Genomic DNA, 21,835 nt, shown 5'->3' with positions numbered 1-21,835 from the left:
GTCAAATAAATCAAAGGACTCTAAGTTTCTTCTTAAATCAAAGATTGTCCCATTTGGTCTTGGTGCCCCCTTATCTGTGACACAAGAGATTCAAGCTCTTTCAATGTTTTAAGAGAGAGGGTCAAGAAAAATAACATGGTGGATCCTTTGCCTATATTTTTTCCCATAAGTGTGATTGAGTGTCCACCAGTGGATCCCCAAATAGGAAGAAGACCCTTAGAGGTTCACGCTATTGTTGATCATCATGTTCAGAATCTAAAGTACAAAATGAATAACAAGCCAAATGCCATTGTGTTACCCTTGCTTGTTTTAGTGGATAGACAACGGTGTCCTAATAAGGAATCTTGGGTGAAGGCCAATGCTAAGTCTTACATATATTGGGTTCTTGGGGACACTCATTCTTTTCTTGCCAAGCAAGAGCTTACTACCAAATATGAGCATTTTGACACTTACGAAATGGCTATGTGTTGGGTGTATGCTGGTTTAACAAATGAGGAGGCAAAGGTACTTGCCCTTAACCATAATATTGACTCAAACTTTTGAACGGAATTGAATTCAAAAAAGATAAGGTTTTTTCATAATGAGTGGATTGATTCCTTGAAGCGTGGTGAGAAAATTGATGAGAATATTTGAGCTGCACTTTGTGAAAAGTGTGGTATTGAATTGAAAAAGAAAAGTGATCGTGGACCAAGTCAGAAGCCCAATGTGAAACAATATGATAACTATTTTCAACTTGCCTTTGGAGAAATTTGGGATCTACAAGAAGATATTTTAAAGCTACATGAGTAGAGAAAGTTAAAAGGTCAAAAGTTTAGCAAGTCGCCTGCAGCTTCCAAAGGTAAAGATGCTTCAAGTGATGAAGCACAAAAGCTGATTTCCGAAGGAATGAAGATAACAGTAGTGTGGAGACATTTGCAAGGAATTCATGAGAAATCATTGATCATTGCATTTCTCTCACATGTGAAGGGTGGAAGCATCTCTCTAGAGCAAATGGGAGAAGAATTTGAAAGGTTTGTTTGTTAAATTGACTCTTTTGTTTTTCAAAGTTTTACTTGTTTTGTCAGCTCTAATTTCTTTGGTTGTCTATTAGGCAAAAAACCATGCTTCACATGCAGAGTTCATGCAGAGAATAATGATTGAAAAGTTGAATTGCTTTAATTTGGATGAGGTATGATGGCACAATGGTAATAATCTGTGGCACACAAGTCTGAGGCAGCTGCTGCTAACAATGATCCTCCAGCTGATGTAGATAATACATTCTCAACTGTGACTGTAGGTGCAATTGGTAATAATAATGGCTTAGTATTCTGTCTCTTCTCTCCGATGGTTTGGTAGCATTGAGAGCTTCCTCTTGAACATAGTAGCCACCATAGATGCAGACCTCTAGACATAGGTAATGTGTCAGCTCATTTCTCCCTAGACTAATCTCAGCAAATGGACTTGCCTGCTCAGCATCCACGATAAATAGTACTGTTAGCATTGCCTGACTCGTGTTTGAGTTTTCGGATTCAAATGGATGATTTCCTTCTTAAATCGATTGAAAAAAAACTTCTTTTTCCCGAGAAAAGGGTCCTTCTATTAGTTTACTGAAAAACAAAAATAGCCATAAAGGGCTAAATACAACCACAAAGGGCTAGATACAAACTCGTCTCATGTATAGGGCGGGGATCAAGTAATCAAAAGAGGGGAGAGAGACACTTCTCCTCCACCTGGTTGCTATATGAGGAGAAGGCTATCTCATACAAGGGGAGGGGAGGGGAACAACCACACAGGTGGTCTATAATGCCAAGTGGGGTCACCACCTCTATCTGTAAGAAAAGGGCCAAGCTGCCATAGCCTCAAGAAAGCTTCCTGCCCCTTCCGTATATGTGGTTAGATCCACCCTGCAACTTCCCCCATTGACTGCGGAGGGTATGAATGATGTTAAGCCAAATGCTCCTGATAGACTCAGCAGGCGGAGTGTGAGTACCCTCGATGGCTTCGTTGCATCTAACTCGCCAAATGTATCAGGCTACAATGCTACTCTAAATCTCCCATTGCTAGCATGAGCCTGGTCGCCAATGGTCGGTAGATAGGGCTATGACTGGTACTGTCAAAATGCGGAGGTGAGAGACCCGCTAGCCCCCCACCATCCTCCTCATCACCCATAACCACCTTAGCTTCTGTGGCCCAAGCTACAGTGCCCCACAAAATGTCTAGGTCGAGGCCCTGTTCATCATGAATATGCGAAGAATCCATGGCCAGACCTACTAAGCCTTTGGAAAATCCCAAAGACAATGTCATAAGACTCATGTGGGTGGTTGCATCTCGGGTAGACCTCCAACTGCCAACCATGTGCCAACCAAGCTCCTGTGTGCCAATCAGCCAAAGAAAGAGGGTGATCTTTCTATGCCAAAAACTAATCCAGAGCCTCTTCCAAAAATCTGAGAGGAAACATTGTGAGGCCCTAAGACTACCCCAATGTATTACTGTCAGGGTGCCATCAATCTCTAGCATCTAAATCCCTGAAGATGATGTCTAGAATGCTACGATCTTGAACAAAACCTGTTAAGTGTCATGGATCAAATCAGGAAGGAAAGGCTGAAGTCTTAGCTGATGTCTTTGGCCAGAATCTTGTAGAACATCCCAAGAAGGGTAATGGGTCTCCACTTCCAGATCTCCAATTTGTCACCACCCTCCTTAGGAGAATCAAGTGTACCAGAACCTCTAAAAGTCTCTCCGGCATGGTACCTGTGGACATAATCTCATTGAAGGCAGCATGAAGGGCACCTTCCATGAGGTCCCAGTGGTGGAGAACAAAGGAAACTGGAAGCTTATCCGCCCTTGGCCATTTGCCCCTAAGAAGAGGAGTCAATGCCTCCACCAGCTCCTCTGCAGAAAAGGGAGTCAGCAACAAGAAGGATCGAAGAGCGAGGGGAACCACCTCCCTCGTGTGCCACCAAACCCTCTCGCGCGCATCCATCTCCTGTGGAGATAATGGGGCATCCATGAGGAGAGATTGAAAGAAATCAGTTGGGCAATGGCTCTCACAGGGGGGGTCAAAAATAATGTCTACATCCTGGCAACGCACCCTACGAATACCATCTCTCCTCTTGTGGGGACCATCTATCTCAAAGAAGTCTCATGCGACTCCATAGCAGGAAGCTCTGGCATGGTATCTGTACTTCACCCTCCCTCTCTTCGATGGATCTGATCTCCGTACAGGCGACAGAGCCAATTAATCCTCGATCCAGGGGCGGGGGAACTCTCCTAAAGCCGTTGAAGAGAGGCAAGGCCCTCCTCAAACCCCTCTTTTTCTCACAAAAAATCCCTCCAAGCTGCACTGAGTTGCCTCTTGCAAAAAGTTGATGATCTCACCAAGACCCGTATCCAAAATGCGTGTAGTAGAGCTTGATGTAAAATCCAATCCTGTCCAAATCTACTCTATCATGCTGCAAATATCAAGGTCTCGAATAAGGCTATTCAGGATCCTAGAGCTCGCGTTCTTATCTTGCCTCTAGGGGTCCTCTATAGGGGTCCTCTAGTGTCATAATAACTGAAGCATGATTCGAGAAAGTATCATGCTCCCATGGTCGCAAGCCCACTCATCCACATAAAATCTATTTAGTCTAGAGAGGTTGGGGTCGATTCTCCTCCTGTCAGACCGTGTGAGAGAAACACAAGCTCTCGAGGCTACGTCCAAACTCTGGAAGATGCTGCCAAGGATCCTGACCCCCCCTGAGTGCCATGATCAACTCCTCCCATGCAGAGTACTCTGTGCCTCAAACTGTGGTTGTGCCTCCTCCAAGTCTATCCTTTGCTACCTCTATCATGTTGAAGTCTCCACCCATGCACTAGAAGTCAGCTTAAGGAAGGGCTTGACGAACTGTGCTCCAAAATATGGCTCTACCTATTGTGGCATTCGGGGTGTAGACATTGAGGAATTCCACGCAATCCTCTCCAATCATAACGGTAATCCAGTGTGCTCACTCAAGGACTATGACACTTGAGCCTATCACACTACTGTCGGTAGGATCTCCTCACTAATAGAAATGCAAACTCCTCCTTGCATCCCCAAGGGACCAAAATAAGGAGATCAAAAAGTGTGGCTTCTGCCTAGCAAAATCTTCCTACAGCAGTGGGGAATGCCCCTCAAAGAAGTGGTGTGAAAAGACTGTCGATGGGTCCCCCAGCTATAGCTCTGTGTAGCTCATCTTTGAGGATGCCCTGCCTCTGAAAGCACTGAGGCTCCCCTAAACCCTGAATGTTCCATGATGCAATATGCATATCAATCTCTGTGGGAAGCAAAACTATCAAAACTTCCCTCCACTTGAAGAGTCTTGAGCATGGGTTTAGACGGGGGTAATCACAATCAATCTTAGGGCGGCAAAGGCGAGTCAAGTGGACATGGATCTTGTCCTCTATGTGTCGCCACTTTGTCCGAGCATGAGAGTAGGCATACTCCAAACTCCATCAATCACAATGGAGGTATCTGTAAGAGGGGGGAGAGGTACTGCGAGATTGAGATATGCAGGAACACAAAAAGCAACACCTCTAGGCTGGAGGCTACCACCTCCCCATCGTGGTTCCTATGGCATGAGCCTCCCAGCTCCATCCTAGCCAAGGGCCAAAGGTAGGTGAGCACATCACTGATATGAAGATCGTGGAGAGGTGGGTGAGCACGCAGACCGGGGGGGCCACACTGGAGGCGGTCTCCTAGCCTAGCACACCGAGGGCAAGCTCTGGCAAGGTGGCCCATCTATTGGCAAATGAAGCACTAGCCTAGGAGGCCTAAGTACTCTACTCTATGAATGATGGGGTCGCCCTGGCATGATATAGATATGACATGAGACATTGTCTAGCGAGGCAATACAAATGCGAAGGGATGGAATCCCGACCGCTTGTGCAAGAGACGAGGCAACAGTGGGGGGGGATTCCGTCACTCTCCTGATGGGTCCACCAATCATCGAGGGAAGAGGAAGGTATTACTTCCTAAGGCCTAGGAAAGTAGACTATCACCGAGAAGCCCAACATGCCCGCCTCGAAGCCATGCTCCCATCGTGCAAAGAAGGCCTGTGACATACACAATGCAACGAGGCTCAACTGCATGACTCAATCTGACGTCACTGGCTAGTCGAACTCGATAGTAGCCACGTCCCAGAGGATGAATGTATGTGATGTTTGTAGGCCCATCGATGAGGCTTGCTTGTAAAAGATCTCTAAGTTGCCCGTGTACTAGGTGGCTACCAAAAATCTTGCATACCATAGTGGAGGCTTCTAATGAGGCAACAGTCATAGCGAGAAGTTGAAGATCTACTTTCGAAAAGGATAAGCAAGTAATGGTGGCCTCGATCAGGGATGACGGAGCGCCTGCCATATGGAATCCTCCTAAGGGTGTAAAGACAAAAAAAAAAACTGAGACTTGGCGAGAGAAAAAACCCCCTAAGAACTGAGAAGAGAGTGCCTGAAGAGGCGAGCGACATGAGGGAGAAGGGAAAACAGAGGGGGGGCTACTACAAGAAAGGAAAAGCAAGCCATGGGAGAGGGGAGGGGAAGGTGGGAAAAATGAGGGGGGGAGCAGGTTGAGAGGAAGGCGAGAGGGACATGGCGCAGGCAGAGAGATGGGGGGGTGCGGGCAGAGAGATGGGGGGGTGCGGCGCACACTAGCGAAGAGGGGGGGAGCACGCTGGTAGGGTAGGGGAAAGCACAGAAGAAAAAGGGAGATGCGCGAAGAAGGGAAACACAGACAACGAGGGGAGAGAGAGGGTTCTTTCCGAACACACTGAAATCATCAATGAATTCCCTCATGAAGGATGTCATACACCTCAAAGATTTCTTGCACCACTGAAAAGTGGTTGGGGCATTCTTCAAATCAAATATCATCACATTAGAAGCAAACACCCCCTATTATGTCTCAAGGTGGTCTTCTCTCTATCCTCTAGTGCCATATTCTAACCTAATTATACCCACTGAATTCGCCCAAAAAAGAATACATCTCATGCTCTACTACTGCATCCAACACAAAATCTATGAACGGTAGAGGAATGGATCGATAATGGTAGCAGCATTTAGCTTCCTATAATCCACATAGACCCGAAGATTTTGGTTTTTCTTGGAACTATGACGATTGGAGACAACCAAGTTACTGAATCGATTAGATACATAAATCCAACCTTGAGAAGTTTATCACGCTCCTCCTTAACCCTTTTGGAATAATTTGGATTCATTCTATATCTCTGTTTTCTTACTAGTACTACATCTTCCATCAGGTTAATCGTATGCTGATAGAATTATGGATTTATCCCTTTCATGTCCATATAACTCCATGCAAACAGATTCACAAATGAGGTTAACAAGGCATGCAGATCATGACGAAAAGCCTCTTCTAGCTTGGCACTGAACTGGTCATTCTTTGTAATATCCAGCAATCTAAGATTAAGATCCACCAAATCATCTTCCTTAACTTGCCATAGACTTCCACAGCTCTCGGTCAAAAGCCTTCTCAATTGTAATCACCTGCTTAAGATCAGGGCCTTCTGAACCATCGAACGGTGACTCCAAGATAGCTTCCTTTGAGGACCCTAGGATTGTTCATATTTCTCAAAGGTGCCAAAACTCCTATGTCCGAATTGGGACAATATTTATCCATAATTGACACTAAGTCCACCTCTCAAAGAGGCTCACTGAGTCAGAATTCTAGTGAAGGTAGGCATCTTCCTCATCATTATCTAGTCCTTCTAGCATATTTACTCCTTCCACAATACAAGGATGAGCTGGTACCTCCACCTTCTTCTAAGTGGAAACTGAAAGCTTGATCTTCTTTTTGCCTTTCTGGATGGTAATGACATATGCATCCTAATCCTGCTTAATCTGAGCCTATCGAAGCTAGGCTCCCAAGTAACAGTGTGGTAGATAGGCACCCTTTATGTCCTCCATTTGAAGAACCACCACAACCACTATAAAGGAAAGGCTGGTCACCTCCATGACCAAACCTCAGATCAAACCAAGGTGGCTGAACACGATGCTAGTCTGCCATCTTAACAACAAAAGGGGTAGGTTCCCACTTATGTAGACCCAGCTTATGGCATGTAAAATAAAAAATTATGTTAGCACGGGACCCACCATCAAGCAGAACCTGAGGGACCTTCTATCACGACAGAGTAACATGGATAAATGGAATGGACTCAGCAAGCATAACCTCAAGGACCTTCTATCTTCATAGAGCAACATGGATAACTTGTCCCTATCGCTCACCTTTGCAGATATACCATCTAGTAATGTCTCCATGTAATGACACATTGTGGGCTTAGTGCTGGCACTGTAGTGTTGCCAAGGGTTAACTGTTGTGGAGTCCACCTAAGGTGTGGAATCTCGAGGGAACCTCCGTTCCTTCCAGAGGATTAATCTCAGCCGTCTGTTCAGGTAACTATTATTCACGTAATCAGGTCTGCAGAGCAGTCAGTAGGATGCTGCCAACTCAACCTTCAGAATTCAGAATCCACATAGCACACAGTGCACATTGCATCATAAGTTCACTCAATGTGGTGATGACAACTCAGCACATGCGGAATGGAGGAGATGATGACAACTCAGCGCACAGAATGGAAGCAGATGACGACAACTTAGCTGCTGCACAATATTGTTCCTTTGCCTCCCCCATGATTCCCCTTCGTGGAAGAGCCACTCAAACTGTGGAGACATACCTGAAACCTGATGAAGGCGCACGAGCCGCCATTAAGTGCTCCCCAAGTAGCACCGATCATGCTCGGACTTCGACCCAAGAGGTGCCACAATACGCTAAGAAGCCACCACCACACTAGAAAGACATACTCGTACAACACTAGTAAAACCACACATAAATAGAGAAGACATCGTGGTCGCCAAAGTGTTGTCACTTAATTTTACTAACAACATTACATGTATTTAGAAATCAATAGAAACATACAATGATATATTCTCAGAAGAATTACTAAAATGATAATCCATTCTAATTACAATAGTATAGTACCTCGCTCTATATGATGGGTAAGACCATTAGGCACCTTTTGGATTCCCCGCCCAAGGTGGTTAGGCTTCCGGATCAAACTCGGGTTTAGACTCGAGTTCCTGGAAACACTCTACACATGCACATATTGAGATATCGAGCTTGTCTAGTGAGGCAGTGAACACTGATGACCCGCCTGGGGGATAGGCCCCACACTTACACCACTGGCATGGTTGGTGAGATCTTGGGTGATATGCGGCCAGTGGGATGACAAGCTGTGTGACAGCCATTCTAGAGACTGGCATAGTTATAGCACCAGCTCATTTAGTTGGGTTCACACTATAGAGAACCCGTGTATGTATTGGTTAAGTACCTTTCATATTGTGTGTACTCTTATCTTGTATATGGTGTGTTGAGTGTTGAGTGAAGAAGAAGAAGATTTTCAGCCTCTCACCTTGTGTGTTCTCTATTAGGGTTTTGTGAGTGTGTGTGTGCTTTGCAATAGCTCAAGCTCTCTTCTCCCCTGCATCTTTTCATGGTATCAGAGCCTGGTTTGTGCTAAGGGCTGAGCTGCAAGCAAGAGAACCACATGAAGCGGTACGAGGGTAAGAGCTTCAACTACTCTTCCCTATTTGTGTTGGTGACTACACCCTTGTCGGGAGCTCTACGAGAGGCACCAGCAACGATCTCTGATTGAGGAGCTTTCTTCGCGGAAGCAAAGCTATAGGCCAACTATACTGTCCTATAGGACGTGTCCTATAGGACTTAATTTTCTGGGCCGAAAACGCGTTTCGGGCGCGTCTGGACCTCTGTTTTTCAGAAAGCAGGCAATTTCGAGCATTGCGGGTAAGTCATCGATTCTCTGCAGAACTCTGCTTTAAGAACTGCAGGAAGACAAATTGACTGTGCAGACACTGTGGGTGCTGCAAGAGGTCAACAGTTGCCATTGGATGTATGTATACACATTGAAGTCATTGGTTGTGACGTTTGAGAGTACTACAGTACCGCTGTGCAGAAAATGCAGCTGTTTGTGCAGAAAAACCAGAGTGCAGTTTCTGGTAAAATTGTGTGTTTGGCAAGATGTCAAATGATGGGATAACTTAGATTGTGGCTGAGAAGCTTGATAAGAATAACTTCCATGCTTGGAGGTTCAGGTTGACGAATTTCCTGATGGGAAAAGGCTATTGGGACTACATAGAAGGTGAGCATGAAGAGGCACCGGAGATACCAGACATAAATCCGACTGCTTGCAGATGTGAAAGAGTTTAAAGACTGGAACCAAGGAGCCAAGAAAGTTATGTATTGGCTTTCCATTAGTATACAGGACACCATGATTGGGCACATTCAGGATGCCAAGTCCCCCAAGGAGGCGTGGGACACCTTGGTAAAGCTCTATGAAACAAATACCAAGGCACGTAAGATACAGTTGAAGAATGAACTTCATACTGTAGAGAAAAAGAGCATGTCTGTGAATGACTATGCGCTGAAGATAAAGGGTATTGTAGAATCCCTTGCATCTATTGGTGTGTCAGTAGATGATGATGACAAGGTGGAAGTCTGTCTACGTGGTCTCGGGCCACAATACAAGGCGTTCAAGATGTCTATTCAGACTCGGGAAAACATTCCCAACTTTACAGATTTGGTGTCTATGCTGATTATAGAAGAGAAGAGCTTGGGTGAAGACCAACAGTCTTCACAAACCAAAAACAGTTCAGAGCAACAGGCCTTCTACACAGGTTCAGGAAGAGGACGAGGTAGAGGAGGCCGTGGATGCGGTCAAGGAGGTGGCCGAACAGGTAATCAGAATTATGGCCACCACCAGCAGTAACAACAACAGTCCCAGAATACACAACAACAACAGCAACAACAACAGTCCGAGAATACACAATACAGAGGTGGAAGAGGCAGATTCAGAGGCAGGGGGAGTCAAAGAGGCCGTGGAAATTGGCAAAGGCAGTATAATGATGCACGTGAATGCTATTACTGTGGTAAGCCTGGACATGTGCAGGCAGAATGTTATAAGAAGCAGGCTGACATGCAAAATGGAAAAGTACAGCAAAACAACTATGCATCCTCAAGCAAAAATAATGAGGACAATGAAAGGTTGTTTGTTATGCAGCATGTCGTGAATGCCATGTCTGAAAATGTTGAAGCAGCACAAAAAGATGATGTGTGGTATGTGGATTCAGGTGCTTCGAACCACACGACAAGTCATGGGGAGTGGTTCAAGGAAATGAAAAACCCGGAAAGACCAGGTTTTGTGGAAACAGGGGATGACACTGCTCATCCAATTGCCCATGTTGGAGATGTGCCATTGTCTATGCAGGATGGCAAAGTGAAGTACCTTGCAGATGTACTTCACATTCCGAACATAACAAAGAATCTGGTTTCAGTTGGCCAGATGATTGAGCAGGGTTTGCAGGTTCGGTTTAACCCTGATGGTTGTTATGTTGAAGACTTTAAAGACAAGTGCAGGTTGGTTGCAAAAGGCAACAGAGTGGGCAGAATGTTTACGTTGGATGTAGACATGCCTGAGATGAGTGCTGCGATGTTTGCAAATGGTTCAGGGATTGTTGCAGACACAGACATTTGGCATAAAAGGATTGGACATGTGAATGTGCAGAGATTGAAGTCTATGCAGACTAAAGAAATTGTGACAGGGCTGCCAAAATTTAAAGTGGAAGGTATGCAGAAAATATGTGAAGCATGCCAATTTGGGAAGCAAACAAAGCATGTGTTTCCACGTAATAGATATGTGAGCAGAAATGCACTAGATGTTGTGCATTCAGATGTATGGGGTCCTACGAAGACCATATCTATAGGAGGCTGCAGGTATTATGTGACTTTCATTGATGACCACACAAGGAAAGTGTGGGTATATTTCATGAAGGAGAAGAGTGAGGTGTTCACTCACTTTCAGAATTTCAGAGTTTTGGTTGAAAAGCAAACAGGGAAATATGTAAAGTGCCTAAGGTCAGATGGAGGGAGAGAGTACTTCTCCAATGAGTTCTCTGAATATTTGAAGAAGAATGGTATTCAGAGACAGTTTACATGCAGATACACTCCGCAACAAAATGGAGTTGCTGAGCGGAAAAACAGGCACATTGCTGAGATTGCGCGAGCATTGATGGAAGAGAAGAATATGCCGCATAGCTATTGGGCTGAGGCTGTTTCTACAGCAGTATACATCATGAACAGGACTCCAACTACAGCCATACATGATGTAACTCCAGAGGAGAGGTTTACTGGCAGAAAACCAGATTTGTCTCATCTGAAAGTTTTTGGATGCATTGCATATGTGTATGTGCCAGATGAGCTGAGAACTAAGCTGGATCCGAAAGCTGAAAAATGTGTGTTTATTGGATATTACCTTGAGCAAAAGGGATACAGGTGTTATAATCCTGCTAACGTGAGTTGAGGGTAAGCAGGGATGTTGTCTTTGATGAGATGAGCAGCTGGTATGCTGCTGAAAAACAAGCTGTTGGGGCTAATGTGAGTGGAAGTGTGGTTGCACAGAATGCAGGTCAGCAATCACAGTCTTTGAGTGGACCAGGAGAGTCCTCATCTAGTGGGTCTGTTGATAGACCATGGAGTGGCAGGCTGTGTCATAATACAAGTCCTGCAAATGTGATTAGTACATCACGTAAAGGAAAAGAGAAAGTGGTTGAGCCCCTTGGTATGCCTGACATTTCTGCAGGGCATTCTCATGTTGATGGAGAGTCTAGTGGCTCAGATATGAGCCTTGATGAGGAGCTTGGGATCCCAGCTACTATGAGAACACCTAGTGTAAAGAAGGCTATGGAAGCCATGAATGAAAAGCTGCGAAGATCTGGGAGAGTGAAAAATCCTGTGCAGAGATTTACCTATGATGGTTATGTGGCACATCACTATGCATATATGGCAAAGGTTGTGCAGGTTGTTGAGCCCACATGCATTGATGAGGCTGTTGGAAATGTGTGTTGGGAGAAAGCTATGGATGAGGAGATGGATGCACTATATGGAAATGAGACTTGGGATTTAGTGCAATTGCTTGAAGGCAAGAAAGCCATTGGATGCATGTGGGTGTACAAAGTAAAACATAACAGTGATGGAAGCATAAACAGGTACAAGGCTAGATTGGTAGCCAAAGGATATGCGCAGACATATGGCATTGATTATGAGGAAACTTTCAGCCCAGTTGCCAAGATGGCAACAGTGAGAGTTGTGATAGCAGTGGCTACGTCAAAGCAATGGTCTTTACATCAGATGGATATAAAGAATGCATTCTTGCATGGGGATTTGCAAGAAGAGGTGTATATGTTGCAGCCACCTGGTTATGAGGATGTGAGTCACCCCGAGCATGTTTGCAGGTTGAAGAAAGCCTTGTATGGCTTAAAGCAAGCACCAAGAGCATGGTCTGACAAGATTTCTGAATATCTTGTCACTATTAGCTTTCATGTAGCCAATGCAGATTTCTTGCTGTATGTGAGGCATGGTGATAGAGGGGTTGTGCTTGTTGTCATCTATGTAGATGACTTGATCATTACGGGGGACCATGATGCAGAGATCTTTGATGTAAAGATCTTGCTTAGACAGAAGTTTGAGATGAAGGATCTGGGGGAGCTCAGATATTTCTTAGGCATTGAGGTGATTAGGTCACCACATGGTATTGGATTACTGCAGAGACAGTATGGCTTGGACATGTTGTCCAAGTATGGTATGACAGGCTATAAGCCTATCTCAGTGCCATTGGATCAGAATGGCAAGTTGAGTGCAGATTCAGGAGAGATCTTGGAGGATCCTACTATGTATAGGTGCATAGTAGGAAGCTTGATCTATATGACGATCACCAGACTAGATTTGAGCTATGCTGTTGGGTTGGTGAGTCAGTTTATGCAGGTTCCACGGAAACCGCATTTGGATACAGTGAGACACATATTGAGGTATGTGAGATCTACTTTGCATTGTGGACTATTCTATGAGACTGGGACAGAGATATGTGTACATGGGTACACAGATGCTGATTGGGCTGGTAGTATCTCAGATAGAAGATCTACCAGTGGATTCATGTTTTCTTTGGGGAGTGCTGCTGTGACGTGGAGCAGCAAGAAGCAGCCTACGGTTGCTCTATCCAGTACAGAGGCCGAGTACAGAGGAGCTACTATGGCAGCATGTGAGGTAGCTTGGTTGAGAAAGCTACTTGCAGATTTGGGTCTATCAGTGGATAGACAAGTTGTCATTTTCTGTGACAACATTAGCAGTATACAGTTGGCCAGGAACCCAGTATTTCATGCTCGTACGAAGCATATAGAGGTCCACTAACATTTCGTCAGAGAGAAGGTCTTGGCAGGAGACCTTGACCTTGTTTATGTCAACACAGAGGATCAGGTAGCTGACATCTTCACCAAAGCATTGGGTACAGAGAAGCTTCGCAGATTCAGAGCTTCGCTTGGTGTACATGAGATGGAGTTGAGCTCGAGGGGGAGTGTTGAGATATCGAGCTCGTCTAGTGAGGCGGTGGACACTGATGACCCGCCTGGGGGATAGGCCCCACACTTACACCACTAGCATGGTTGGTGAGATCTTGGGTGATATGCGGCCAGTGGGATGACAGGCTGTGTGACAGCCATTCTAGAGACTGGCATAGTTATAGCGCCAGCTCATTTAGTTGGGTTCACACTATAGAGAACCCGTGTATGTATTGGTTGAGTACCTTTCATATTGTGTGTACTCTTATCTTGTATATGGTGTGTTGAGTGTTGAGTGAAGAAGAAGAAGATTTTCAGCCTCTCACCTTGTGTGTTCTCTATTAGGGTTTTGTGAGTGTGTGTGTGCTTTGCAATAGCTCAAGCTCTCTTCCCCCCTGCATCTTTTCACACATGGGGTATTCATAATATGAATCTAGTCTCCCTAATTAAATTTAATCTCCAAAATTTATCTTGGACTTGGGTATAGCTTATTTATGCATCCTAGTGCACCTAGGCTAATTTTCTCTCTCTAGGATTCATTAACCTAAGGCTATTCATAAACTAATTAAATATTAATTTTGCCTAGGCCTTGGGTTAGCTTATCCTAATACTTGATTTCACTATAATACTATGAAATAAGAAGATTTCTTTAATTTATTAAGGCCTTCACAAGGTTAAGTATAGATTTGAATTTGCCTAAGTGTTTATAAGGTAAATTTTGGACCTTAGATAACTGTGCTCTTGGAAGTTGTGCAAAAGTTGAGAATACATTAATTTAAATTATTCTAAACTTAAATTGTCATATAATAGACAATTAAATTACAAAGGAATGAAAGAATTTGTAATTTTTTAATAAACGGTCTATTTGTACCTAGATAATAAGCTTGTGTGTGAAGACAATTCAAGCTTCCTTCTTCACAAAATCCCATGAGTTTTCTTGGTGATCCTAATGAGCTTGTATAATTCCCAATTTTGGCCCTTTAACGATAAGTGAGTACTTATAGCATAGATAATGCAATCATGTGATCAAAAAAATAAGTGTATCATTAAAATCTATGCGAAAAGTACTCTCCTTCTTTAAGAGAAAAATTCATGTATATCTCATGATAAAGGGGCTTTTATATAGCTGAAATTGATGGCTAAAATTGATGGTGGCTGACCCTACATGCTTCCCTGGTTAACTCAAGATTGGTAGTCCACAATATCCTATGTAACTCAACCTTAGACTTCATGCATCCACTCACTTTCCATGCACTCAACCACTCCCACATGCATCTACTCATACATCAAGTCAACACTTACATTACGACTAGAGTTATCTTTTAGTCTCCATGCTTATCTCCACATCTAATATTTTTTTTACTTCCAAAAATTACTCCTAAGATTTTGCACTCAACCATCCAACCTTAGACTTTAAATTTTCACCATGCTTATATCCACATTTAATATTTGTTTTACTTGCTAAGATTTAGCAGCACTCAACCATCCAACCTTAGTTTTTAAATTTTCACCCATTCAAATCTTAGTTTGTAAATTTTTACAAAGTTAATGCTCACACAATCTAGCATATTTTATGAATACTCATTCTTATTTAATTCTATTAGAAATAAATCATTTTTTCTTTTAGAAATTGATTTCTCTTTCAACTCCATTGTGTAGGGAGTACTCATGTGCACATTGGAAAGCCCTAATTAATTTATGCACATGGCAACTTGGTCATTTGTCTTAAATTTTATTTTTCTATTTTCTCAAATACTTAGAGTCTCTCCCATTAAATGCACACCTTCTTTAAAAATTTACATTCTCTCCCTCTAGAAAGTGCACCTTGAAAAAATTAATATCTTAGTAAAAATTAAGGCATAGGAAGAGGGATCTTACATCCTCTCCCACTTGAAGATCTACCAAGATGTCCCATCTCGCAAAATGGAGATAATCTTTCCTCCCATTCTTCCTCTTTCTCCCAAGGAGCATCCTTAATCAGGAAAAACTTCCATTTGATTAAATACTCTTTTAAGATCCTTTTTCTAAGGGGTTTTCTCTGATGTCCAAAACTACTTATGGTTTTAATTATACTTGGGCTGGAAAAGCAATTTGTTCATCATCTCAATATATGACTAGGATCTTAAGCATACTTCTTTAGTAGACTGACATGAAAGACGTTGTGGATTTTCAAAGTACGGAGGGAGTAAAAGTTCATAAGATTGATCTCTGATTCCTTGTGTAATCACATATGGTTTATAATATCTAGGTGATAGTTTCTTGTAATTTCCTAAGGGAAGATAGCTTCTCTTGGGTTGTACACATAAAGAAAAACCATTAACTTTTTATTAAATTTCCTTCTAGACCTCTTCAGATCGACAAATTGCTTTTGTCTACTATCCTAGGTAGCTTTAATATCCTTCTTTATAGAGTGCAATTTGACAATCCATCTCGTCTAGCATCTACTCTGATCAGTGGGGATCCCTGACCAATTCAATGGTTTTATGTAATCTTATCCATAACGTGCCTTAAATGGACTATCTCAATGCTTCAATGATGAGAGGCATTATAAGTAAATTCTACTATATGTAGATAGTTTATCTACCTCCTAGGTTCTCATCCATAAACTGCTCGAAGAATATCTTCAATCACCTGGTTTACCCTCTCTATCTAGATAAATCAGTTTTCGGATGATAGATAGTGCCAAGATCGAGGGAGGTACCCACGGCTTTAAAGAAAGAAGTCCAAAATTAGGACATAAATTTAGCATCTCAATCCTCACTGACTATCTTTCTAGGCAATCCATAAATTCTAAATATCTCCTAGGTTCTCATCCACAAACTGCTCAAAGAATATCTTCACTCACCTGGTTTACCCTCTCTATCTAGCTAAATCAGTTTTCGGATGATAAGTAGTGCTAAGATCAAGGGAGTAACCCACGACTTTGACCAAAGAAGTCCAAAATTAGTTTTCGGATGATAAGTAGTGCTAAGATCAAGGGAGTAACCCACGACTTCGACCAAAGAAGTCCAAAATCAGGACATAAATCACTGACTATCTTTCTAGGCAATCCTTAAAGTCTAAAGCAAAGGTTCCAAGCCATTTCAAATCCTTTGATGTTGATGAAAGAAAAGTAGTTCACCTACAAGCATAACATGCAAACATGAACCACATATGATGGGCCTGCACAGGAGGTGAAAGAGGTAGATATTACAAAGTCTATGGTGAGGACCCCAAACCGGTCTATATTGCCATGGACCTAACCTTGTAAGAGGAAGAGTCACTGATAACTCTTTTAAAAGATTTCAAGGACTATTTTTCTTGGAGCTATAAAGAAATGAAGGGAGTGCCATCAAAAATGGTACAACACACCATCCCTATCATGGAAGGTTTAAGGCCAGTCAAGCAACATTCTTACCAAATGAAGCCGAAATACTTAGCAATTGTAAAGGAGAAAATTGATAAAGTCATTATTGTGGATTTCATTTACAAAATTGAGCACATGAATTGGGTATCACTAATTATGATTATACCCAAGAAAAATGGGAAACTTTGCATGTGTGTTCATTTGAAGAAGTGAATGCAATAACTGCAAAGATCATTACCCATTACCATACATAAAGCATGTCTTAGAAAGGGTGGTGGGTGCAAAAGCTTACAGCTTTTTGGATGGATTCTCAGGATACAAACAAGTATCCATTGCACCTGAGGACCAATATAAAACTATTTTCACCCCACCACATGGGGAACCTTTACATATAAGGTCATGCCATTTGGATTGACTAATGCTCCCACAACCTTCTAGAGATTAATGAGCACATCATTTAAACCATTTGGTACATCACTTTATCATCAGTAAGCTATTGGATGCCTCATCTATCCATGTAATGTGAGGCCATACATTTCGTTTAGGGTCTCCTAGTTGATTAGGTTTATGCATAGTCCCGGAAGTAAGCATTGGCCACAACCGGCTACCAAGCGAGTATTTAGATATACTTACATGGCACTAAGTCCCTTCATTTATGCCTTATAAATATTTATATACTTATAGGGCACTCAGTCGTCCCTTAGCTTATTCTATGCTAAGGGGAGTGATGTTCAGCTGCATGCTTTCAGTGATTCTAATTGGGCTAGATGTTATGACATCCAGTAGTGGCTTTTTCTATCAGAAGGTGATGATTCCCTCACTATTGCTCTACTTGTGCACTGCATGGAAAGTTATGGGAAGTTTTATGTTGCTGAATGAGCTTTTCTCTCATTACACCTAGGTGCAGTCAAGGCAAATGAAGAAGATTTTCTAAGGTTTGTACTAATTGTTATAGTTAGGGTTCGTACAGAAGGTAAATGAGAAGAGAGGAAGAGGGAGAGAGAGAGAGAGAACGAGAAAGTGAGCTCCACAAGTGACTATATCCTGGATAAGCTTGCATTAACATAAAAAATAAACAAAGCTAGACCCCTTTTCATTAATCGAAACGATACCTATATAGCCTTGGGCTCATATTCACTGAATAATTTCATCCAATATCATATTACCAAGTCATCTAGCCCTCGATGACCTAGAGAATTCCTTTGTACTAAAGCCTTAACCTTAGATATTCTAATGAGTAACTTTGGATACTCATATCTCTATTTCTTTGAGAGAGAAAATCATGTTTTATGCCTAGTTTTTAAGGGTTTCTTGTTAGTTTGTCGATTGAAAGAAAATGATGCCTAATGGTTTGTTTTTTAAGTTATTTTTTGGATTTTTTCCAATACTAATGCAAATGCAAATGCATGAATCAAAAAAACATAAAAATTTGACCCTTTCAATCCTAAAGCAAATGCAATGCATGAATCAAAAAACAAAAAAAATGGACCCTTTCAACACATGGTTTTAAGAAAATAACCATTTTTGGAGTGCTTTCCACTCCTAATCACACCAATATTGCTAATCCCAAACGAGAACTCAAAGAAAACCAAGCTATGAAGCATGGAAAACTAGGGTTTTCACCTATCCAAAACCTGTAAATAAATAAGATTAAACTTTCTTAATAAAACAACACAACATACCCATCCAAGACTCCAATACCAATGTTTTTCAAAGGATGACCATCTAATTAACAACATCAGGTTACATTTGGGTAAACACAATATCTAGGAATCAAAATTGATTTGAAGCTAGGCCGCCATCATGGGATATTCCTTGGCGGTGATGCCATGTTCATTCAATCTGGTTCTTTGCCTTATTTACTGATACAAATATCATGGGAACTTTGCCAAATGGCCTCATTGTCATACTAGAAAGCTCCACAGCTAATGAGGTGTGGAGCAAGACTTAATCTTACCTTGATAGAATAAAGGAGATAATCGTACACTTTTCTCACTTAAGAAAGAGATGGAAAGAAAAAGCTCGTGCAATCCCAAACCATTCCCAGTTATGCAGCAAGCATGAATCAATATACAAGGCATTTATGTCACTTAAATGAGTAGGAGGGGGAGAAGAGAGCTCATAAAATTATGTATTCTATGGTAAACCTAGGGAACCCACCTCCTACAAGACCCTCTCACCTTTGCAACCTATGCTATGGGCATACTCAAGTCTAATAAGACAAAACTTGTGTCGTCTTCTTCTCAAACAAAATAGTTACAAAAAACTTCCACAAAACTGCTTCACCCAAGTGTCTCTTTTCTTCTTCACGACTCTCTCTCTCTCTCTCTCTCTCTCTCAACTCTTACTCGACTCTCCTCTTTCTACTCTCTTCTCGACGTGCAGCTCACACATAATCCAATCTTCTCTTTATACAAACTTCTTTTTTCCAAGCATCTCCAATTCCAATCTTCTGTCTCACTACTTCCCACAACTATTGCCCTTCTATCTCCCCTCCTCTACTACGTACAAGTGTTGTTTTCTTCTTTTGGCTGGGGTGACAATGGCTCTTTTTCATTTTTGTGGAAAGTGGTCACATAGTAGTTATCTTTTTCTAAGGTTTCTAACCATACGTCAAAGATTTATTTTGCTTTCTTGGGGTGGGGTGGACATATCTATTGGGCATTTTCTTTAGGCACAAAAAAACCTATAAATGTCACATAACATTTTCCCAAGGTCATCAAGCACTCCTACATTGCATCATGATCCAATATGGACCCTAACATGGCCATAACCTCACAGTCCTCTCACTGTGATTATAGTTGAATCACGGCCATGATTCTGACACCTGCACAATCATGCGACAAAGAATGAGCCAAATCTAATCTTTTTTGAGTCCTAGGGATGCATTGTGATTGGTAAGGATGGGATCACATGATTTCAAATCTTCTCACTTGACATGATTGTGCACAATGTTCATGACCGTTGATCACGGCCATTGACAACCATTGGCATATGATCATGGCTCGTATTCCAAGGCCAATGATATGGTGCCACATGTCACATGCATTTACACCCTAGCTATCATGATCCCCCTAGCTATAAATAAGTGTGCGCTTCTTCTATTGCATTATTTTCTCTATTTCTTGAGTTTTTGTTTTCCATTATTTTTGGTTGCACCTGCACTTGTCTGCTATTTGCACATTGTTTACATACACACCAGCCACAATTTCATGACGTCATGTCTCTTATTACTTTTCTTATTTTCTCTTATAATGATTCCTATGCTACATTGGTAAACTGGGTAAGGCCAGAAGATTAACACGTATAATATTCTTTTTTTCAAAGTTCTATCTAAACATCTCTCCTTCCATGAATGTCACATCACTAATCACGCTGCTCAATCACGATGCCACATCACCAATCATGACCATGGCCACATCATAAGACACTCTCCGTAACTGCCATCATGGCTATTTAATCACAACTGTGATTGCCATGTCATCTCTACATAATCACGATGATAGCCATGACTGCACAATCACAAAATCTTACTTCACGCATAGAGTCAATCCTTCACCCTTGATCCTTCTCCAATATTTTATTGCTAACATAGGGTGAAATCATGGAAGCTGCCACACCGTGGTTTTGCAATCTACTGAATCATGGTCGTGACTATGATTCCAACAAGTTACAAATCATTTCCAATTGCCCTCACAGTTCTGTGCTAACAACATTCTAACGTGTCAACTCTGACAAAGGGACCATGATGCTCCTACCAGTGTGTGAACAGATAAAATATTCTATGTTTCAGTATCATGGCAAGAAAGGATGCCCTCTCCGACCCACCATATGAAGACCTGGGAGGATAACCACTTTCCTCGAGAGGAGATGACATAACTCCTAAGAGGCATGGTCAAAGGGAAAGGTAAAGCCAGTCCACCAAAAGACCAGCTATTTAGGACAACTCATGGACTAGTCCCAAGGCACCATCATCAACCACACTAAAACACTGGATAATAATAAGGTTTATAGCTGGACAAATCCAGGCTAGGGAATCTGGTAGTAGAGAGACAGTGCAGTGCCAAGTCAACACCAAGGTATGTGGTAAGTTTCTAGCAACATACCAACAAGTTTCCAAGAAAGACATGGTCATAGTTATAGATGGAACCAAGAGGCCCATCTCAAAGAAGATTATTATTAGGGATACCCTGTGCCTATCCTCATAAGACCCTTAAGGTAGGAACTCATTCCTTTCTCTTATTCTTTTAGGGTTTTGGTATGCCTTTGAGTTTTGTATATTTTGCATGCAAAGGGCTTCAATGCATGAAGCTCTTTTTGCATAGTATAGAGCTTTTATGCATGAAAGCTCTAACAGAGAGCTTTGATAGAAAGCTCTCCCCATGAAAGCTCTCTATTAGGGTTTCTATTTTGAAGCTAGGGTTAGGGATTTACATAAGCCATAAGATTTCTATTAGGGTAGAGATGTCTACTCTTAATGTTGTATATTCATTTATTTTCATCTTGGTTTAATTTTGTAAGGTCTCCTTCTATATATTCATAAGTGAAGGCTTACAAGCCTCATAAGGTAAGAGACATCTCTCTTTTATCTTGTGTTTTTTTTTGCTTTTAATATTTTCATATGTTTTAAGAATTATTTATGTTTTAGGGCTTATACATGAGGCTAAACCTCATACATAAAGCTCATGTATTAACCTAATGCATGTGGCTTAGGCTAATGCATGAGGCTCAAGCTTATGTATTAGTCTTATGCACGAGTCTCATGGATTAGCCTATTGCATGAGGCTTAGGCTTATGGATGAGGTTTAGGGTTATGCATTATGCATTAGGCATGAGGCTCATAAGGCTTATGCATTAGGCATAAGACTCATGCATACATGAGGCTTATGTATAATACATGAGGCTAATACTTGCATAAGCCTCATGCCTAATGCATGAGCCTAATGTATGAGGCTTATATATTATATACCTCATGCATTATGTGTGGGCCTAATGTATGAGGCTTATACATTATATACCTCATGCATTATGTGTGGGCCTAATGCATATGGCATCATACATTAGCCTAATGTTTATTTT

The 21,835-nt window shown here is 42.0% G+C and overlaps 1 pseudogene; it reads left to right on the top strand.

The window, feature by feature from the left end:
- The first annotated feature begins 267 nt into the window (after nt 1-267).
- Nucleotides 268-1,023, top strand: LOC147637549 (uncharacterized; annotated as a pseudogene).
- The last annotated feature ends 20,812 nt before the right edge of the window (nt 1,024-21,835 follow it).

Source organism: Cibotium barometz, chromosome 6 (genome assembly GCF_041138505.1).
Source record: "Cibotium barometz isolate CiBa-2024 chromosome 6, ASM4113850v1, whole genome shotgun sequence".
NCBI classification, from domain to species: domain Eukaryota; kingdom Viridiplantae; phylum Streptophyta; class Polypodiopsida; order Cyatheales; family Cibotiaceae; genus Cibotium; species Cibotium barometz.
This window is presented reverse-complemented; position numbering and strand designations above follow the sequence as displayed.